The sequence below is a fragment of the Quercus lobata genome, chromosome 12, assembly GCF_001633185.2.
Source record: "Quercus lobata isolate SW786 chromosome 12, ValleyOak3.0 Primary Assembly, whole genome shotgun sequence".
In the NCBI taxonomy this organism is placed as follows: domain Eukaryota; kingdom Viridiplantae; phylum Streptophyta; class Magnoliopsida; order Fagales; family Fagaceae; genus Quercus; species Quercus lobata.
The window spans coordinates 9,606,708-9,615,526 of record NC_044915.1 but is presented as its reverse complement, the minus strand read 5'-3'; positions in this window follow the sequence as shown (position 1 = coordinate 9,615,526).

Sequence of the window (8,819 nt, the reverse complement as noted above, 5' to 3'; positions counted from 1 at the left end):
GTTTGCACTTATCACTGATGTGATTTATAAAATTAGACGATGTTTGAAGTTTGAAGTTTGAAGCTTGAAGTTTGAACCACACGTTTGCGTTGAATTCTCGTTCTTTCTTATAAACCATGGATGGTATCAAATTAATTTTTTTTTAAATGATTTAATATTGCCTTTATTCTAATATATCGAATTATTGAAAATGTAAAAATTACACGTCTTTCAAACTCTTTGCTCCTATGTTACCTAGAATTAAAATTAATTTTTTTTCTTGTTAGAGTGGTTTAAAATTAGACTTTTTTTTAAGACTAAAATTTTAAACACCATTTTTTTGACTAATGTTACTTCTTAAAACATGTTCAGACAAAATGGGCTTTTGCCCTTTTTGGGTAAATTAATTAGTCTTTTGCCTTTCTTCCCAAATTAAATAGGGAAATGCCCCTCTTTTGAAAATCGAGTTTCTCAAAATCGAGTTTAAAAAAAAAAAAAAAAATTCTGGAGTCCTATAATGACGTTTTTAAGGACCTATAGTGATGTTTTAAGAACCTATAGTGGCGTTTTATAACTTGATATTCATGAAATCGAGTTATAGGCAATAAAATTGCCTATAACTCGATTTCTTAGATATCAAGTTATAAAACGTCACTATAGGTCTTTATAAACGTCACTATAGGTCCTTGAAAACGTCACTATAGGGTTTAAATCGATTTTGAAAAACTCGATTTTCAAAAGAGGGGCATTTCCCTATTTAGTTTGGAAAGAAGGGCAAAAGGCTAATTAATTTGCCCGAAAAGGGCAGAAGCTCATTTTGTCCAAACATGTTCAGTTGAAAGTTAAAGTTGACTATTCCATAAACAAACATGAAACATTACATGTATATATGTCAAATCAGTAGGCTTAAAAGAAAATTTCATGAAAAATTATTCATCTAATAAAAACAAGTTAATAATTAATATAAGGATGACATTAATCATTTTTTAAACCTAAATAAATACAATTGATAATTTAAAAACAAAATTAAACTCGGGATCAAAATAGTAATATGTTTTAATAATGACTAGTAAAACTACACAGAACAATCCACCATATTGGTAAAGATATATATATATATATATATATATATATATATAGAGTTAGGTTCAAATTACATCTGATGTAACTCTTAAATAATGTTACACCACACAATAACTTGTTATAAAATTCATATTTTGAAAATTTCACCGTTGAATTATATGTTCTATATATTCTTAACAATCATATTAATTTTCATGTCAATTGGATGTTATTTATCATTTAATCCATAAACTCACATTTTATGCATTATTATAAACTACAAAAACTTGGATTTAAAAAAATTGTTTGATGATATGACTATTAATCTTTGATCACCTTGAAATTTTGTAAGCATAGATAATATACGAAGATAATGTAATTTTGCAATAGATTTGTCAAAATTTGCATCAAATTAAAAAAATATTATATGGTATAACATTATTTAAAGTTACATTAGGTGTAACTTGAACCCAACCCATATATATATTCTAAATTTTTTTGTTAATACTATTTTCTGTTTTTCTCTCTACTTTCTCCGAAGTAACCTGGAAGAAACTTTAACATGAAAAGTAGGCAAAGTAAGCTAAAAAGATTTCAAAGCTCGTGTTTCTACCTACACAAGCATTTGTGCAGTGCACTGCACAGTGCACACACGCACAGCTCTCGTTCCATAGTCTTTTTCACGAACATCTTAGTTAGACTCGACAGTTGAGACACATGGGAAGACATGCACCTCACACGTTGCCCCTGTAACTCCTGATTCTCGAACACTCCGTTTATTCATGCGGAGATTCTGTCGACTCTCTAAAAGAAAGTTGGTATCCCAGCTCCTAATCTTTGACAATTATTTTACTGGTTTCCCATGAAACACCCTAAAAACTTCTTGGATTTGTAGTGTGATGAATTAAATTTGGAACCTCCAAATGTGTGTCATGCTCCAAACCAAAAAGTCTACCACTTTTTAAGCCAATTAAAGATGTATAGCATCTGTTTGAAAATAATTTATTTAATTTTTTGCTAAAATTGTACTAAAATATACTTGTATTTTGAAAAAGTGAAAAAAAAGTAAGGTAAAAAAAAAAGTTTTAAAAAGCTATATATAAAAGCTAAAAAGTAATAGGCTAGCTTAATTATAAATTGTATCCAAACACACACTTAATTTATTCTAGAGTTGTTCTTTGGGCACAACAAAATGCAACAACATTTTTCAGTAGTTAAGGTATTACCCAAGGATGGAGCTATCATTGGACTAAGGGGCAATGCCTCCCCTAATTTTTTTTTTATAAAAATAATATTATTATATATATTTGAACTAATTTTAGTAATTTTGTTCTATAAAATTACATTTTGTTTCCCTTAAACCATATCATTGATTCTTTTAAGCGTAATGCTATACTCACAAACTTTTTTACAACATTTTACAAATTGTTTTGATAACAAATTCTTAGTGGTTCGCATTATGAGCTCACTACTCACATCATTTTTTTATTTACCAGTAACCACTTATCATATCAATAATTTATATATATATAAATAAAAAAATAAAAAAAACTTGTGGCTTTAGCATTTTCCTCATTTTAGTGACCATAAAAAAATTTATAGATTTAAAATCTAAAACAAAATATGCAATCCAAAAAAAATAGCTCAACAACAAATATTTCCAATAATAAAACTAAAATATTAATCAATTTTATCCAAAATAAACAACCCGGCTTTAAAAAATTATAAACAAAAATAATTTTGTTTTTGTCCAAAAAAAAATCTCAACAATTAAATAATAACAAAATCAAAAATTTAAATAGTCACATATAACCATTAATAAAACCACCCACCTAACCCAAAACTCTTGCTCTGTCCATGCTATTACCTACTATATATGGCTCCGTCCATGCTATCACCGATATAAGTCAAAATAAAATGATAGAATATTACAACTCGTCACAACTAAAAAAAAAAAAAACACAAGCGTGTCAGTGAAAATGTTCTGGCATTTGCAGTGGCCCTACGTAATCTTTGCCTTTTGTACTATGACTGTGTATAGCCTTAATTAATAGTGGATAATATAGGGACAGAACCAAGTAAATGTTTATAATTGTCTATAGAAAACTTAAATTACTTTAATTCATCATATGTTTGTATGCTCTCCTTAAAAAAAACAAAGGATCGGAGGATGAGCAACGCGTGGGACACGGTTCTTGACGCGCAAGTAACGTGCAAAGACTTTTATTAAGGTTTGCCTTGTTCTTTTACAAGTTACGTACAACAGACTGAGCTGGTTAGTAAACGTCATGTAAATATGGATTATGAAATGCAAAAGGAATAATATATATAAAAAAGAATAGACTATGAAAACACCCTTTGGACTTCGACCACCGACCCATCATCATAGACAATTTTATAGTTTAAGGCAGAAAGAAATATGTGTCGTACGTCCTCTATATCCTAGAACCTACGACCCCCAGGGCCCGGACACGCCTCAACAAGAACCGAGTTGAAAGTGAAATCTAGGGCCAAAGTGGACTTGCTTATCAAAAAGCTAGTTTATTCATTGGTGGGAGCTAGCAGCAATAAATGAATTGCGTTGAAATTTATCATTAAAAACAGCCTCGTGTAATGCATGAAAGCATGAAGCTTACTATGAGAGAGAGAGAGAGCTAACAACCATGACAGTCAGACGGAGAAGAGTGAGCTACAAATGTGAAATGCGAAAGAACAAAGTAAATATGTGGTGTCTCGGTCTCCTCTTTAGGGTTTTTGATGCATTAATCAATTCCTAAGTCTATGATGCTCTAACAAGAATAAGCATCCTAACAAATAAGGCCTAACCCAATATTGGATAAGAGTTGTTATTAAAAAAAAAAAGTGATAAGAGTCGGTAAATGGGGAAACGTGCCTACTAGTCAATAAAGTTTGAATAAAATGGCTTATGGGGCACTGTTTTTATTGCACAAAATCTAGACTTTTGACAGGCCAATGTTAGGTCGATCCAGAACTACTTCAAGTCTACCTTTTCTAGAAAAAAAAATATTGTCAACTCAATTTATTAGATCGATTCCATGGATCTTCATCAATTAGTTGAAAACCATCATAATTGTTTTCTCCACCATGTTGTTGTGTTAGGTGCAATTTTAGGGCTGACGTGTGAAGTATAAATTGAATGAAAGTGCATTCAAGTTTTTATTTTATGTTTGATAACACTAGGCCAACGACTGTTAGATTATTTTGAATTAGGATTAGCTTTACTAATAGATTATAGAAATTTAATATTTATTTTCATCAATCCTTGGGCCAAAATGGCAAAGTACCTATTTCGTCGAAACTTTCTAGTAAAATGTCCTTTGTCTAAAACTATTTAGAAATATACCTCTGTTTTGAAACTCGATTTGTCGAAAATCGAGTTGTTTGAAAAATCCTGCATGTAACTTGAGTTCCATGCAGGATTTTTTTTATTTATTTTTTTATTTTTAAGTTTGATTGCCTATAACTCGATTTTCACCAAATCGATTTTATCATTGAAACTCGATTTTTAGAAAATCGAGTTTAAAATAAGGTGCATATCCCTAAATAGTTAATTTCAGACATTAGACATTTTGTTGGAAAGTTTCACCGAAATGGGTATATCCCTATTTTAGCCTCAATCCTTGTGTAAGTTTGTCATGTTTGAATTCATATGTTGAAAATAAATAAAGAAGGGTCATGAATTCTGAGTTTCTAAGTTACAAATTGTTGGCTATAATGTGTAGGTATCCTTCGAAGTAATCTATTTATTAATTTGGAGGCATTGATTCCCTCAAAGCAACCAATAAAAATTGTATCAATAACAATTGGTATCAAAGTTGGTTATGGAGAAATATTGCATGGAAAGATAGTAGAGATCAATAACATGATTTCCTTAACTTAAAAATATCGGCAAATGATCAAAGAGATGTAAAGATGCTCGCTGTAATGCTTGCCTGCCTTGACCAAATTATGGATAACCAAAGCCGCAATCATGCAAAAAGCTCAAACAAAACAAGGTGAGACAAGAAGGTCCAACCATGGACTAACAAGTTTAAGTTTTGGTTATCATTCCAAAGATAGCAAATTTAAGTTTTTGTGTTTCAATGGCAATGGTGGCTCAAAAAATATTAGCAAGGATTGCAAGTTCGCACAGTAAAAAGTGGTAAAAATATCTCAAAGGATATAGACAAGTACAATAATAAAACAATAAAAAAGTTCCAGCCTTTTTACCACATTGCCGTTCACCTAGGAAAGCTATATGCATGTCATTTCAAAACAAAAAAGCTTGAAGAATGAGGAAAAGGAAAGTAGATCAAATTTAAATTGTCAATATCAAAAGAAAATGAGAATACTTTGTGGCAGAGGAAGAAGAAGAAAGAAATCCATTTTTCTAGAGGGGAGGAATTTTATGTGCCTGATTTACTTTAATTAGTAATATATAAATAATGGTAACTACATGTTTTATTTATTTAAATAAATTATTTAGATTCAGATTAGTTTGATTAGTTTGAATTAGGATTAGTTTTATTGATAGACTAGTCGCTAACCTGTGCAATGCACGGTATTATTTAACATAAATGTGTAAAATTTATATTGATTTCAATGTCAAAGTAAAAAATAAAAATATTATTCTCTCAATAACTCAAATGATATTTCATTCCTAAATAACATCAATTTACCTCGATAGAGAGGCAGAAACTCTAGAAGTTGAAGCTCACCAAGCTCTTTTGTAGTCTTGTGCTGTTTTTGTACCTCCTTACAGTGTTTTTCTCATTCTTTGTTGATTAGCCACTAATTAGGTGAAACTTTTAAACTAACAAAGAATTGGTTGGAATTTGTTATGGCCATTGGCTAAATTAAACATTTCAATTAGATGTTAGAACCAACAAAAATATAAATTGAAAGGAAATAAAGAGACCCAAATATCAAAACAAAAGACAATCAAGATAATTCAATCATTCTAAAAATATATAATTTAATATAATTTCTAGTAGAAATAATTAGTATTAGTTTAAAACATCCAATATAGTATGAATAATAACTGATTCAATGATTATTCATAAAAGCAAACACCAATAAGTTGATTATAAATATGGTGACAATATTGGAATTTAGTATCACCTCCTTGATTTGTCAAAACATGATTAGAGTTTGAAATTGATATAAGGAGAGGATAATGAAAAGATATTGAAAACTTAATTAAGATTAATTCAATCTTTCAAACACACCTATTGAATTCTACAAAATGGAATAAAATATTTTAAATTCAAATGCTAAACGTGTTCACTTTTAATCATGATTGCCTACAACATAATGAACACAAAAGATTAATTTCATAAACAGAAGTAGTGACTCACCACCAAATTTAGGAAGTTCATCTTCTTGCTTCATGCTTCTTGTTTTTAAATTTTAAATTATAAAGTTCTACAATAAAAAGATCTGGTACGAAATTTGTATTGGATAAAATACAATAAATCAACGTACTAGACCTGATGTTTGGGCTCTGCTAGATAAAACGTTCCCAACTATTGAATCTGAGTAGTCACAATGATGCTCTTTAACTTAGTTTGCTCTCTCTCTTTGCTGATTGCCGCTAATCTAAAAACCACAAAAAGACCCCTATATAGGAACACTCTTGCATATGCAATTCTCATAAAAAAAGAAAAGAAAAGAAAAGCAATCTATATATCAATTCCAAGAAATACTAAACAAATAATTCCAAGAAACAAAGAGGGAGTGGAAAATCAACCTTCACCGAGGAGTGGGACGCAAAGATACAAATGAGGTTTAATATTTGTGTTGGTGCTGTAAAGGGAGGTTTGTATGTGAGAAAGAAAAAAAAAAAAATCAGGGTTTATGTTTGTGTTGGTGCCATACAGGGTTCTTAAGCAAGAAAGGAAGAAACCCTAAAAGTTTTTTAAAAATAAAACTTAACAAAAAATATTAATGAGGTGTAAATTTGTTGAACATATATTATGAAACATAAACCAAAAGGATTAACGTGTGCCATCAGTACATTGCAATTGGAAGAAGGGCGGAGATTGTACCACTGTCTCTAGCTATGAACATCCCCAACCTAATAATTACTTTTTCCGCTTCATGCTCAATGAAATTCTTCTACTTATCATGAAATAGTATGAGACTGTATTAAATGGTCTTTGCAAAACATATATCTAATAGAGTTTTACTTAAACTAAACTATTGTAACACTTGATAATAACATATATCTAATAGAGTTTTACTAAAATTAAACTATTGTAACACTTGATAAGATAATTACACGTTGAAGAGAAATAATAAATATATAAGATATAAAACCTAAAATAGAAATAATCTAAAATAAAAAGAAAAATACAATAGTGATGACGTAAAAAATTGTGGGAGTTTCAGAGGTTTCGGTTATATATATATATATGTGTGTGTGTGTATGTATGTATGTATATATTGATTATAGGAAGTTAATATTTGTCTTTATCTAGTTGGTAGTCTGTCTTATATAAATTTAAATTTTAATATTTAATAAAGAAGAGTCATAAATTTCTAAGTTATAAACTGTAGCTAGTCTCCTTAAAATACTCAATTTATCAATTTGGAGGTCTTTATTCTTTCGAAGCAACCAAAGAAAATTGTATCCATCACAATAACAACCTTTAGTTTGATTTTATTGGGCATGCTTGGCTTCTTTCTGGGTGAGTTCGGAGATGAAATCCACTGAGGACAAAGTCCCTCCTTTAAGAGGGGGAAAATGTTGAACATATCTTCTTTTAACTTTTAGTTTTAGTTTTTTTGTTATTTTTATCTAAGATAGAAATCCACATAATCTAAGTGTATGTGTGTGAGATTTCCTCCTAAAAACTTAAACTCTCAATCCTTGCATTCCCACCAAACAAACATTTGTATTTGAATTGACAATCATGCTAAGAGTGCAGTGGTATCTTCTTTTGACTTGAAATTAAGAAAGTTCATTCCCATAAAATTTAGGTATTGTTAACACATGACTCAAAGGCACAAGTGCAATGCAATTATTCAAAAGAAGAAAATACACTTGTTAATAATTTATTGAATTATATGCATAAATTTATTTTAATTGTGTATTTTTTTAAGACATACTAGCCTCATCACACGCACTTCGTGTGTGCGATGAGGCTTTTTTTTTTTAGTGTCATAATTTTTCATTTATTCCAATTTGAGATTTACACATTTTCTCATTAATATTATGCATTTAGAACTACTAATACAATCAAGAGTGTTATGAGACTAACTCCAAAAAATTAACTCTAAAAAATCATATTTGTTCATTTTTTGAAGCTAGCCTCATGACACTCTTAGTTGTATTAGTAGTTTTAAATACATAATATTAATGAGAAAACGTGTAAACCTCAAATTTGAATAAATGAAAAATTATGACACTAAAAAAAAAAAAAGGCCTCATTCGTGCGTGCAATGACTGATGAGGCTAGTTTTTTTATATATGTTTTTAACATCAAAGGTATCATCTTTGGGAGCAAAGGTAGAAAAATGTTCCAATTACTTAGAATACATAGAAAAATGTACAAAATAAAATAGAAAACGATTCATCTATATAATTTTTTTAAAGTTTTTTTAAAAAAGAAATTTGTCTTCATATAAGACTTTCTTTTTCTTTTTTTTTGAGAATCTCATAAAGACTTTCTTAAGATTATTAATCCAAAAAAGAAACAAAGTGAAACTAAAATTAAAGGTCTTAATGTAATGGATTTATTCACTTTTTTTTAGAAAAAAAAAAAAACAAAATCTAA